General features: G+C 41.2%; 1 protein-coding gene across 1 annotated transcript in view; it reads right to left on the bottom strand.

Annotated features, from left to right (window-relative positions):
- The window catches only part of LOC124612080 (BTB/POZ domain-containing protein kctd15), a 607,697-nt gene that overhangs the window by 349,372 nt on the left and 246,093 nt on the right, over nucleotides 1–12,232 (bottom strand). The window contains exon 2 of the mRNA XM_047140298.1: nucleotides 9,691–9,763. The gene's annotated coding sequence lies outside the window, so the exon portion shown is untranslated. The remainder of the gene's footprint in view (nucleotides 1–9,690; nucleotides 9,764–12,232) is intronic.

The raw sequence follows: 12,232 nt of genomic DNA, 5'->3' as shown, positions 1-12,232 counted from the left end.
ACTTGGGGGTAGTCGCTTCGATTCGTGGAGTTGAACGAAGTAACACAGAGCATATGAAAATTCTTGACAGTAATCTTAGAGAACGTGGCCGTTAGTTTCTAATCTTCCTCCAAAACTTTTAGCAACATATAGACCGCTGTATGGGTATTAATTCAACGCCTGCGTCTCGCTATGGATGACTGATTATTCAATTACCGAAACGTGTGCTGTGCCTTCAACATCTGTAATAGAAAATGATGTGCAGATAAACTGCCACAGGTCATGCATTATTTGTTTGGTCCGAGCCGAGTGGCCCCGCGGTTAAAGGAGCCATGTCACGGATTGCGCGGCCCCTACCGCCGGAGGTTCGAGTCCTCCCTCGGGCATGGGTATGTGCATTGTTCTTCGCATAAGTTAGTTTAAGTAGCGTGTAAGTCTAGGGACCGATGACCTCAGCAGTTTATTCCCTTAGTAATTCACACATACGTGAACATTTTTGATTTATTTGACTAGTTTCATCAGCAGATGAGATGCGACCATCCACAAATATTTATTGTTCTGATACCTTTCTGTTGCTTGAAGGGAATGCCTACATTTTCGTGATTAATGAAAAGCTCCCTAAGAGGCCAGCATCACCCCAGAATAATATACAGGGTCTGAGATACTCACCACAAATTCCACTAGCAAGCCAAGATGGAATTTCAGGAAATCTAACTGGAATTAGCGTACTCAGGATGCTGACAGCAACTAACATCGATACCCCAAAAACAGCCAAACGCAAATACCACAGGGGCTTACGAAACATCATATCCCTTGCTGGGGTAACACAACAGAAAACATGCATGCCAGATACCAACAAACTGAAAACCCTGTTACCGGAAAACAATACTAGAAAAGCTAAACGAAGAGAGGCAGCAGATATAGATGGACTTGAGTTCCTGTTTAAATTTAACTTATTCACGCAGAAAGTCACGGATGTTATTAAGGAAAGTTGACTGCAACCAATGTCTGAAATCTGCAGTCAAAGATAACGCCGGAAGTGGCTTCACGCATGAGGCCCCTGTAGACTCAACCACCAAAGAAACGATAAAGCACGAACTGTAAAAAAATCAATAGCTACCTTCATGATAACACCACCTTATCAAATTGCTTTACTGAAAGAGAGAGAAATGAGGCTATCAAAATATTAAAAACGAGGAAAGCAAAAGGACTGGATGGCATATTTCTTGAATTCATGAAACAGATTGGAGAACATGGAAGAACTGCTCGAAACCGAAAAAGCACCTCAGCAGTTAATGATTGCACATGTGGGTGCACTACCAATTCTCAAATCCAGAAAGCCAGTAAACAACCAGTCAAGTTACCGCCCATTTGCACAGCTCAGCTTGTACTTCAAACTACTGTAACGACTCATCCTCAACATAATTAAATGAATAATAAATAACTTCGAAATATGAGGCTGGTTTCAGAAGGCAGCTGAGCTGCTGTGAACAGGTTGTAGCCTTGACATCTTATATTGTGGCTGGAATCCAGAAGAAACTAAAGACAACGGTTTCATTCGTTGATCTGTCAGCAAAATATGATACTGTGTCGTTAGATGGTCTACTGCTGAAGCTAAAAAAAGCGTTTCCCAAGTAGGAAAGTGACGACACTTGTGGGGAAGATGTTAACCAACTGTTACTTTAAAGTTAACGTTGGACATTTACCATACAAAATGAGCTTCCCCAGGAATCGATCTTAATACCCTTGCTCTTAACCCTGTAAACCAGTGACTTGCCAACCACTACTAGTAAGCCGCGCGGGATTAGCCGAGCGGTCTTAGGCGCTGCAGTCATGGACGGTGCGGCTGGTCCCGGCGGAATTTCGAGTCCTCCCTCAGGCATGGCTGTGTGTGTTTGTCCTTAGGATAATTTAGGTTAAGTAGTGTGTAAGCTTAGGGACTGATGACCTTAGCAGTTAAGTCCCATAAGATTTCACGCACATTTTTTGAACTACTAGTAAAAAGTTTTGCTTTGCCGATGACCTTCCTATAACCATATAATCCAGCACACCTGAGGGAGAAGATAATATATTGATGTAGAAAGTCCCAACACATACTACAAAGCCTGGAGACTCCAGCCAAAAGCGGTGTGAACTTCTGACAACAGAGGATTAGGCTAAATTTCCAGCCTAAATTCCTTGGTGTCACACTGGATCGGTCTTTAACTCATAAAAGACAGCTGGAAAACACCAGGCAAAAAATAAAGATCCCTAATAACATAATAAAGAAACTGGTTGGCACAACCTGGGATGCTGAAGCATCCACTCATCTCACTGCAGGTTTGACACTAGTATATCGAATAGATGAATACTGTGTCCCAACATGACAACACAGTGCTCACACACCCGTCTGAATGGATCAATGAGAATTATTACGGGTACACTAAAAGCCACACCGAGCCCTTGGCTGCACACCAACAGTAACATTCCACTGCCTGAACTGAAACGCCAAGAATCAACCAATCGATAATGGAGGAAGCTGCATCATCCAACCACCCCCAAGATCTTACAGTTCATACAGTAATAAATCACGCTCCTCCAGATCGCATGATATTACACACTCCTCTGCGGCATAAAAGCAGAAACAACAAGAAGTTTGACATTAAAAAAGAGTGGTGCAGCAGACGGAATGCTGCAATAATAAAACATCGAGGTACTGAAGATCCTTCTGCCAGCCTAGCAGGATTTCATCTGGAGTGAAGCGATCGAACAAAACTGAATAGTGTAACACCCGATCGCGCCCGGTGGAATGCTATGAATCACAGCTGAAGACTCCGAAACCCTACAGCCTGCTATTGTGGAGCCCAAGAAAAAAAATGTTCAGCATATTGTCAGAGAAAATTTTTAGCATCATTTAGAGACTTTATTAATGCTGCTCCCTCTGCTATCAGTTGGCTCAATACACTAGGTGCTGAGCTCTGATAACATATATCGATTTTTCTTAAGAGTTCTAATTTTATACTGGAAATGTTCCCTGGTCAATATTATTGAATTATCAGTTTTTCAGGATTTAAACATGTTAACTTTGTGCCTAAAGTATAATTGCAAACTCTATGTATCTCTTAATACTTGCTGTTGTAGATATATGGTAACTAAACTAATCAAAATTGAAATGGAGAAGACCTGTGTATATATAGGTTGCTAATCAGAAAACTCTGTGTGTCATTTATCATATTCTTCATGTATCATATTCTTCACGTTATTCACTCTATAAGTTAAACTCGGTATGTGAAAATTTGTATTTTAATAAATTTTTGTAACTTCGTTCCTGAACATCCGCTAAAATGTTGTTTAACGTTAAAGTATTAGAAACTAATGAATAGAAAAATGTACTTGTGATTACTATAAGTCTCTGGGGAAACTTAAATGATACAGAAGTCGACATGACCGACACCACCAACAGTATTCTTCAACAGTTACAAGAGAGTTATCATCAAACGCCATATCTGCTGGTATGCCTTACTGAAAATCTATGCTTTTTTGTGACATCTTGTACAATGATATAACTATATCATGCCTCTCTTTAATGTACCCATAATTACTCCCAGTTAGTCACAGGAAAGCTGAAATGATGCTTAGTACGAAAAATTAATGTAGGCATATGTTGTGAATACGTCAACAGCAAATTCAGTTGGTTGGTTTCATGGCAGCAAAGAAAGCCAATACACAGACGTTTGGAGCAATAGGTGGACACGAGAGAAATAATTTGCCACTAGGAAAAACTGAAACCTGCAACAATCTCCGAAACTGTTCGGTACACGACATATGTGCACATTAATTGTTCCTTTACAGCATCAGTTCTCCAAATAATAACGTCAAAAAAATCTTGCTGGTAAAAACGCAGATAAAAAAAGAAGAGAGTGGATGGGTCTGTGTGCTTGCATGTATGTATTAAAAAAAAAGTCACAATGGTATGTGCAGGGGGGACAACTGATGCGTTGCCACAGCTACACTACACACGTAAACGACGGCGTACGGAACACACATGTAGGTAAACCAAGTAACAGGAAAGCAGGAAACGCTACATTGTTTCAGCGGTGCCGTCGCCTTTCCACGCAACCCGCGAGGATGGCCGCTCTAGAGCAGCCGTGGGGAACCCCCGAGCAATGTGGCCGACTCGACGCTGCGCTGTGATTGGAGGGCGGTGGGTGCCTGGCCGCGATGGGGTGGGTAGGGGTGGGGGGCGGGTGGGGAGCACCGTCCCCCGCGGGCCTCCTGACAGTTGACGAACGCACCGCGCCGCGACAGTGGCTGCGGCAGCGCCGCGGGGGTGCGCCCGCGCCCGTGTCAACTGTCAGCTCGCGCCCGCGGCAAATGAGTCGCCGAAAGCCCGAGGGTGCTCCCTTGCTCTCTCTCCTTTTTCTTCTCGTCCTTTTGTGCGTGTTAAATCAAAGTAAAAATAAAAAGTCGGTTTACAATTGTTTCTCCCAATACAACAAGAGCACCTCGAGCCAGTCAGCGTGCGAGCGATGTTTTTTCGGTACTCAACAACAGGTTAGACGATCACCTGTCTCATCTCCGATCTCTGTCTCTCTGTCCCACATATATAAAAAACAAGTAAAAACAAAAGTAAACAGAACAACCATGCATGGTTCATAAACAGAAGACGTGGTCTACCGTCCTACCCTGCAGATGTTAACGTCATGGGAAGTTACAAATGGAATTGGAAAAATTCTTGGCTCGAATCGCAGTCTGGAACACAATTTTGTTCTATGCGAAAGTTATATTACACCATAAACTTCTCTAAAAAGTAGTAATGCCATTCTAGAACGATGTCCTAATCTGTGGCTAAGCCACTGTCCAAGGACTGTTAGTATAGAAGGGCTTCTGTGGAGCAACAAAGAGGAGTGAGGTATTGACAGATTGACCCTGAGGAGTGTTTGATGTAACACTTAGTCAGTGTTTCAGTCACAGCCAGGCACGCCGGAATTGAAATGTTGTAATTCTGAGAATTAGAAAACAAAATAAGAAAATAGTAAGAAAATACGTATTTCCAAGTTTAACAAGCCCATTTCCTGGAAGTAAGAGACTCTATCCTCGATCTAAATAGCTGTTAAATCAGTATCAGGGAATGATACGCAAAATAATGCTCGGACAGCCAAAAACTAAATGGAAAGGCTTCAAAGCACCTTACCTAAATTAGCAAAGAGCCGAGAAAAAAAGATGAAAGGAAAATTAGAGTTTAAGATTCCATCGATGACAGTGTAACAGGAGATGGTGCATCACTAGCTCTGACTGAGGAGGGATGGTGAAGGAAAGTAGCTTCTTCTTGTTGTATAAACAACCACAGCATTCAAGGAAACCACGGAAAACCTAAATATCGATGATCGAATGGAGATTTGAACCTCGGCCTTCGCGAATGTGAGTCCACTGTCTTCCTACTGTGTCGCATCACGCTATACAGAAGGTACACAATATGTAAGACTTTATTGTAGCTAATACTGTAAGCCCAGCACACTATTATTCCCCTACCATCCCTCACTAGCGACATGTTTTATTAACACACTAACTGAGTATCCAACTTTGCTCGAGCATATATTTATTCCAATTCTTTTAGTCCGTTCCTCCTGCCTCCTCTCTTTTCGTCTCTTCCTGACCCTCTCTTGCCCATCTCCTATTCTCCCCTCCCTCTCTATCTGCTACTCCCCATTCTCTTTGTCCACTCGTTCCTCGTCCCCCCCCCCCCCCCAATCCATCTGCGCCTTCTCCTCTGCCCTTCTCCTCCTCCCCCTCTAAGTCCACCTCCTACCACTTCTCTCACTTCCTCACCACCACCTCCTCCTCCACCTCTCTGTCTCCATCTCCTTCTCCTCCTCTCTCACTCTGTCCATCTCCTCCATCCCTCTCTAACCCCTTCTCGTCCTCCCTGCTCTTTCTGTCAATTTCCCTCTCGCCTCCCTCTGACCATCTCCTCCTACGCCTTATCTCTGTCCAAGTCGTCCTTCTCCATCTCTGTCTGTCACTATTCTCTCTCTAAGTTACTACCCTCAACCCAGGCTGGTTCCTACGCTCACAGCATTTCTTGCCAGGTAGTAAGTAACTTGTGTATCTAGTTTGGTTTAAATCTATCGATCGATTATGATTTTTGCAGTCTGTCTAAGTTTTCTGACCTTCCTTTGTAAATATCCCTTTTTTTCTGAAAACGTTTCCAGCACAGTAACCAAAAGAACTAAAAAAGGAATTACGCATATCCATCGTTCAAATCGTGAGTTGTGGTCTTGAGTTTGTATAGAAACCCCACAGGAAAACGCTTTAAGGTTTTCCCGAATTTTCTAGCTTTCCGGGCGACTTTTCCAATGCTTCATGTTTCTTTCTCTGAATACCTTATTCATATCTGCCTAATATTTACATATTATATATATATATATATGTAGGACGATGAGGTCTTTCATTGTTAATGTAAACTAAAGACCAAACAGTGCACATTAGCTATGAACTAGTTTTCAGACATGGTTTGCGACAGCTGTTTCCCCGAAATATACACCACAAAATCGAAAAACTAAACAGACTTCAAACCAGTCAGAAAACATAAGAATTGTGACGAGTATACTACTTCAATAAGATAAGCAAGGAAAAGTGTGTGATTAATTGCCGGTCGCTGTGGCCGAGCGGTTCGAGGTGCTTCAGTCTGGAACCGCGCAGCTGCTACGGTCGCAGGTTCTAATCCTGTCTCGGGCAGGGATGTGTGTGCCGTCCTTAGTTTAGTTAGGTTTAAGTAGCTCTGATGTTAAGTCGCATAGTGCTTAGAGCCATTTGAACCATTTTTGTAATTAATTATTGACTTAACTCTGTCGACTCACAGTTAATCTAGACATACTGTCTCTCGTCTCGTCTCTCTTTCTACCGAATCCGCTTCCATTGTTATTCGAAAAAGGTTAAGTACTGTACGCACGATAGCCACTCTTCTGTAATTTTTCACCGTTCTTTTAGGATCACGACGGTTGTTTGAGGTGTTGAGTTAGTTAATTATAACGTGATTGAAGTTCACAAAGAACAATTTACACTACTTGTTTAAAACACAACATCAAAAATTATTTGGAGGAATGTTCTAGTCATTTAGTATTGTAGCAGAATTGTAGCAAATGCAACACCTTGTCAACAATACAAACTTCTCTAACTAAAAATGACGCAATCACTTACTTAAGAGAGGCTACAAAATCTGCAGCAACGAATAAATTGTCGTGATTTGAGACGCTGTAATGACACAATTCTACATCTACATCTACATCTACATGATTACTCTGCAATTCACATTTAAGTGCTTGGCGGAGGGTTTATCGAACCACAATCATACTATCTCCCTACCATTCCACTCCCGAACAGCGCGCGGGAAAAACGAACACCTAAACCTTTCTGTTCGAGCTTTGATTTCTCTTATTTTATTTTGATGATCGTTCCTACCTATGTAGGTTGGGCTCAACAAAATATTTTCGCATTCGGAAGAGAAAGTTGGTGACTGAAATTTCGTAAATATATCTCGCCGCGACGAAAAACTTCTTTGCTTTGACTTCCATCCCAACTCGCGTATCATATCTGCTACACTCTCTCCCCTATTACGTAATAATACAAAACGAGCTGCCCTTTTTCGCACCCTTTCGATGTCCTCCGTCAATCCCACCTGGTAAGGATCCCACACCACGCAGCAATATTCTAACAAAGGACGAAAGAGTGTAGTGTAAGCTGTCTCTTTAGTGGACTTGTTGCATCTTCTAAGTGTCCTGCCAATGAAACGCAACCTTTGGCTCGCCTTCCCCACAGTATTATCTATGTGGTCTTTCCAACTGAAGTTGTTCGTAATTTTTACACCCAGGTACTTAGTTGAATTGACAGCCTTGAGAACTGTACTATTTATCGAATAATCGAATTCCAACGGATTTCTTTTGGAACTCATGTGGATCACCTCACACTTTTCGTTATTTAGCGTCATCTGACACCTGCCACACCATACAGCAATCTTTTCTAAATCGCTTTGCAAGTGATACTGGTCTTCGGATGACCTTACTAGACGGTAAATTACAGCATCATCTGCGAACAACCTAAGAGAACTGCTCAGATTGTCACCCAGGTCATTTAAATAGATCAGGAACAGCAGAGGTCCCAGGACGCTTCCCTGGGGAACACCTGATATCACTTCAGTTTTACTCGATGATTTGCCGTCTATTACTACGAACTGCGACCTTCCTGACAGGAAATCACGAATCTAGTCGCACAACTGAGACGATACCCCATTGGCCCGCAGCTTGATTAGAAGTCGCTTGTGAGGAACGGTGTCAAAAGCTTTCCGGAAATCTAGAAATACGGAATCAACTTGAGATCCTGTATCGATAGTGGCCATTACGTCTTGCGAATAAAGAGCTAGCAGCTTTGTACAAGTACGATGTTTTCTGAAACCATGCTGATTACGTTTGAATAGATCGTTCCCTTCGACATTAAAATACATTTAAGACACATACTTTCAAAATATAAAGGCATAGCACAATTTTCGTTCTTTTATTTGTCAATTTGATTTAATAATATAGTTTGAAGTGTTTCGACGTAGATGCAAATGTTATTTAAATGAAACAAGCAATGCCATCTTTTAGAGGCGCGGAGCACTAGTTGTGAATTTACGTGTTTCGTCTGTGAAAAGCTGTAATTTAGTTTGTTGTTATCTGTGTAACACAGTTGTTTACAAAGCTAAAAAAATTACAGAAAGCAGTGTGTGTAGCATGAAATTAAATATATGTGCCAACAATTCTGTTAACGTGTCAAAGAGATCTGCAGTGAGAATGCCAACGAGATTATTACTGTTAAAAGAGTAATGGCAGTCTGCGGCTGAAAGTCAGTCGTTGTGCTAGGGAATGCGCATTATCATGTACATGTTGCTTGGAAAACGTAAATTAATGCACATGTAGAGGCAGTGTCTTCAGATGCCGAAAGAAAATAATTATCTCACTGGATTCTACATCAGAAAACTGCTACGGAAAGACTGAGGAGGGTAAGTCCAAACACAGTTTGTGAAGTGCAGCATTTCAACGACTACTTCCACACTTCTTTTCACATAAACTCATGAAAAGAATTTTAAAGAACTTGATTTTTGTTAATAATTTGTTCTACAACCTATCATTATAAATCTGTACCAGTCCTTATGTGAAAAGATAATTGTTCTTGTACTAAAGTCACAAAAGTCACTTCAGGTAATTTTTTTTTATAATACAAACATCATAATAGCCATTGCAGTAATATGGTAGGTTTCACTAACTGCACGGTATCATTTATATAGATGTGTTTACTGCATGATTAGTATAATAATTAACATGTATGGACTGTGAATTGTTATTCAGTATCAGTACGCCATGTTTTCGCTACGCAAGTCAGTACTACAGGATATTTCATCATTAGCATTACTTAGTTCAACCTTCCAGTTATCATCAATATTTTATTTCTTTTCCATTTCCATTTTTTATTTTCGTGCACGTAATAGTAAAGTATTATTATCGCGAGTACTTAATTTCTGTTGTAACACACCGTTTAGGATCCGATGCTCACCGTCATTTTTCCAGTTTAAAAGCCTAACAAATGGCCGCGTTACAGCGTTTATCAGAAAACGTTGGGATAGAGATCGCAGCACTGTTAGGAGCTCAATGTTCTACTGATTCTTTCCAAGCAATTATTCAAATCAGTAATACTTACCACGCAGCGAAAGCACCGCGTAGAGCGACTGCATCTTCCAAGGTCTTGTAGAACTTAGCTAAACGCCACTCACCTGAAACAAAGGAACAGATGTTGAGTGTGGTGCTCTGTGACGATGTCTTACCGGCTAATTAAGAGCAAAGGCAAACTCGTATACGTTCCACGATGAGCCGAGGAAGAGGATACTGTTGCAAGCAGCATGTAATGGGCGAAATACGCTAAACATCTCCCTAAAGCGAGCAGCCAGGAGAATTACGACGCCATTAGCGAATGGACATCCCACTAAGATGAAAGGTGAATGCCGCTCGGAAAATTAACAGTTATGAAGAGTTATAAACGACGCTAGAATATGCTGGAGTACTAGACGAGAGCCGCCTGTGGGTTCACTGTCGTCGCTCATCCTCCATACTGCCCCGACTTGGCCCTATCCGATTTTTACCTGTTTCCAAAACTGAAAGCACGCCTATACTTTGATAGTGATGAAATGGAGCAAGCAAAGATGAGGTTTTGGCTCCGTCTATTAAATTAAACATTCTACAGCGACGGTATCAACAAACTGGTCTCTCGTTGGTATAAATGTGTTCGTCGCCAGGGTGGCTAAGTTGGGAAATAAGTATGTAGACCTGAAAAATAAAGATGTAGATTGCTGATAACTTTTGCTTCATTTCAATAGCTTTAAGTTTTTACATAAAAAATTCGGATTCATTACTTTTTAGTACGCTCTCGTACCATTCAGACTACCTTCCTTCCATGCGAAAGCAACACTGTCTCGATTATTTTCTTATATCAAGCCAAATGTTATGCGGCTCTACTGGAATGATTTCTTTCTTTGTTTAAAACGACGAATGTAATGATTTGTTCCAGTGCTGTGAAAGTACGCTATGCTATCTCGTGAAGCTTCAGTTACTGTCCACAAACCAGTCTGTATACGCTGAAGTACCTTCTGATGAAGTAATATCCGATATTTTAACCCAATAATGAATCTGTATATCACTTGACAGCAGGTATCACAGATGTTTGTAGCTAACAGTCATGGATATCGATACATATGTATGTATAATTTACTTTCTGTGTGTCGGGCTTGGTGGTGTAGCAAAGCGTTTCTCAACCGCCATGTCCATACTCGTCGGAATGTCGCGAATACATGTCTGGTGGGTTGCGAGATTTTTAATGCCTTCTAATCTTCGGTAGATAAAATATCTTGAACGTAAAAACTTTTATGTTCTTCTTAAGAATAGTATGATTTATTCATATTCATAAGCTACTATTGAAGAGTCTTACGTAATAAATTTGTATCTAATACTCGTTCCATAATAAAAGAAATATGTTGTATGTACTTCACGTTTTGGCTTTCTTGCATCTACGAAAAAAAAAAAAAATCACAAGCAGGGGTCGGAAAAGTGTGCCCCACGTAAAAAAGGTTGAGAAACGTGGGTCTAGTGATAACAGCACATGCCTGGAAACGAAGAAGTTGCGAGACTGATTCCCGGTAGAATGGCCGAAATTTTCAGTCTGACTTTAATGTAACTTTCACCTCTGAACGATGTGAGGAATCCACGTTAAAATGGAGGTCCCCCTTCCTCACTTCGATTACAGGGCACGCAAGTTGCCGAAGCAGGGCGATCGACAGGCGGGATTCTGTACAAGAGGCACTTCGTGCTAAATCTGTAGGCATGCAATACGTGAAGAAATTGGTGCTATGAACAGTAAAATTTCTGAAGTCGCTCGCGTTTTTCCTCTTTCAGTTGCAACCGTTTTCGATACAACTGAACGAAGAATTTGGAGACTATAGATTACTGCAGAGTACGTTGGTTAAGTCAAGTGGCATGCACGGAACGATTTTTCGATTCACAAATAGCTGTTGTTGAATTTATGAAGGAAAAAGGAGTGCAAGAACCAAAATTAGGACATCTGGAACGAATGGCAGACCTACATTGTAAGGGGACTTGCCTGCACACTGCCTACAGTAATGCAAAGGTGAGAAACAACTTCTTTCTGATTTGATGGAGATGATTCAAAAAGAAAATCGCGTTATAGAAAGGGCACATTCTGACAAACACAGTCCAGTGCCCTAAGCTCACTGCCATTAAAAAAAAAAAAAAGTGAGATTTGAAGAATTCATTGTGGTCTTGAAACAATTACAAGGAGATCTTCCTAAACATTTTGAGGGTACCGCTGATCTTACATCTGTTTTCGTGACCGTTTGCAATTTCTGTTGATTGTGCCCCACGCATGTGCAGATGTGACTGACTGGCCTGCAAAATAATTCCTTTTTTATGAGAAATTCTTTTACATTAATACTGTACAGGACCTCTATGTTGTTTTCCTCAGGTAGAGTTTCCATGTTTCCATAACTGGGATGCAAAAAGGCTATTTCGACTGACATTTGTGAGAAAGAACTTTTTCCGATTATGAAACTAAGAAAGTCACTATTACATGACAACGTGAGTGCGAAAATCTGTGAAATCTGTGAAATTGTCTGCATCTGTCTGTATGCCATCAGTTTGTACCAGGTAAAAATCATGTCTTTAGCATGCCAAAA

The sequence above is a fragment of the Schistocerca americana genome, chromosome 1, assembly GCF_021461395.2.
Source record: "Schistocerca americana isolate TAMUIC-IGC-003095 chromosome 1, iqSchAmer2.1, whole genome shotgun sequence".
In the NCBI taxonomy this organism is placed as follows: Eukaryota; Metazoa; Arthropoda; class Insecta; order Orthoptera; family Acrididae; genus Schistocerca; species Schistocerca americana.
Note: the sequence above shows the minus strand (reverse complement) of the source record. Positions and strands in the feature narration are given on the sequence as shown.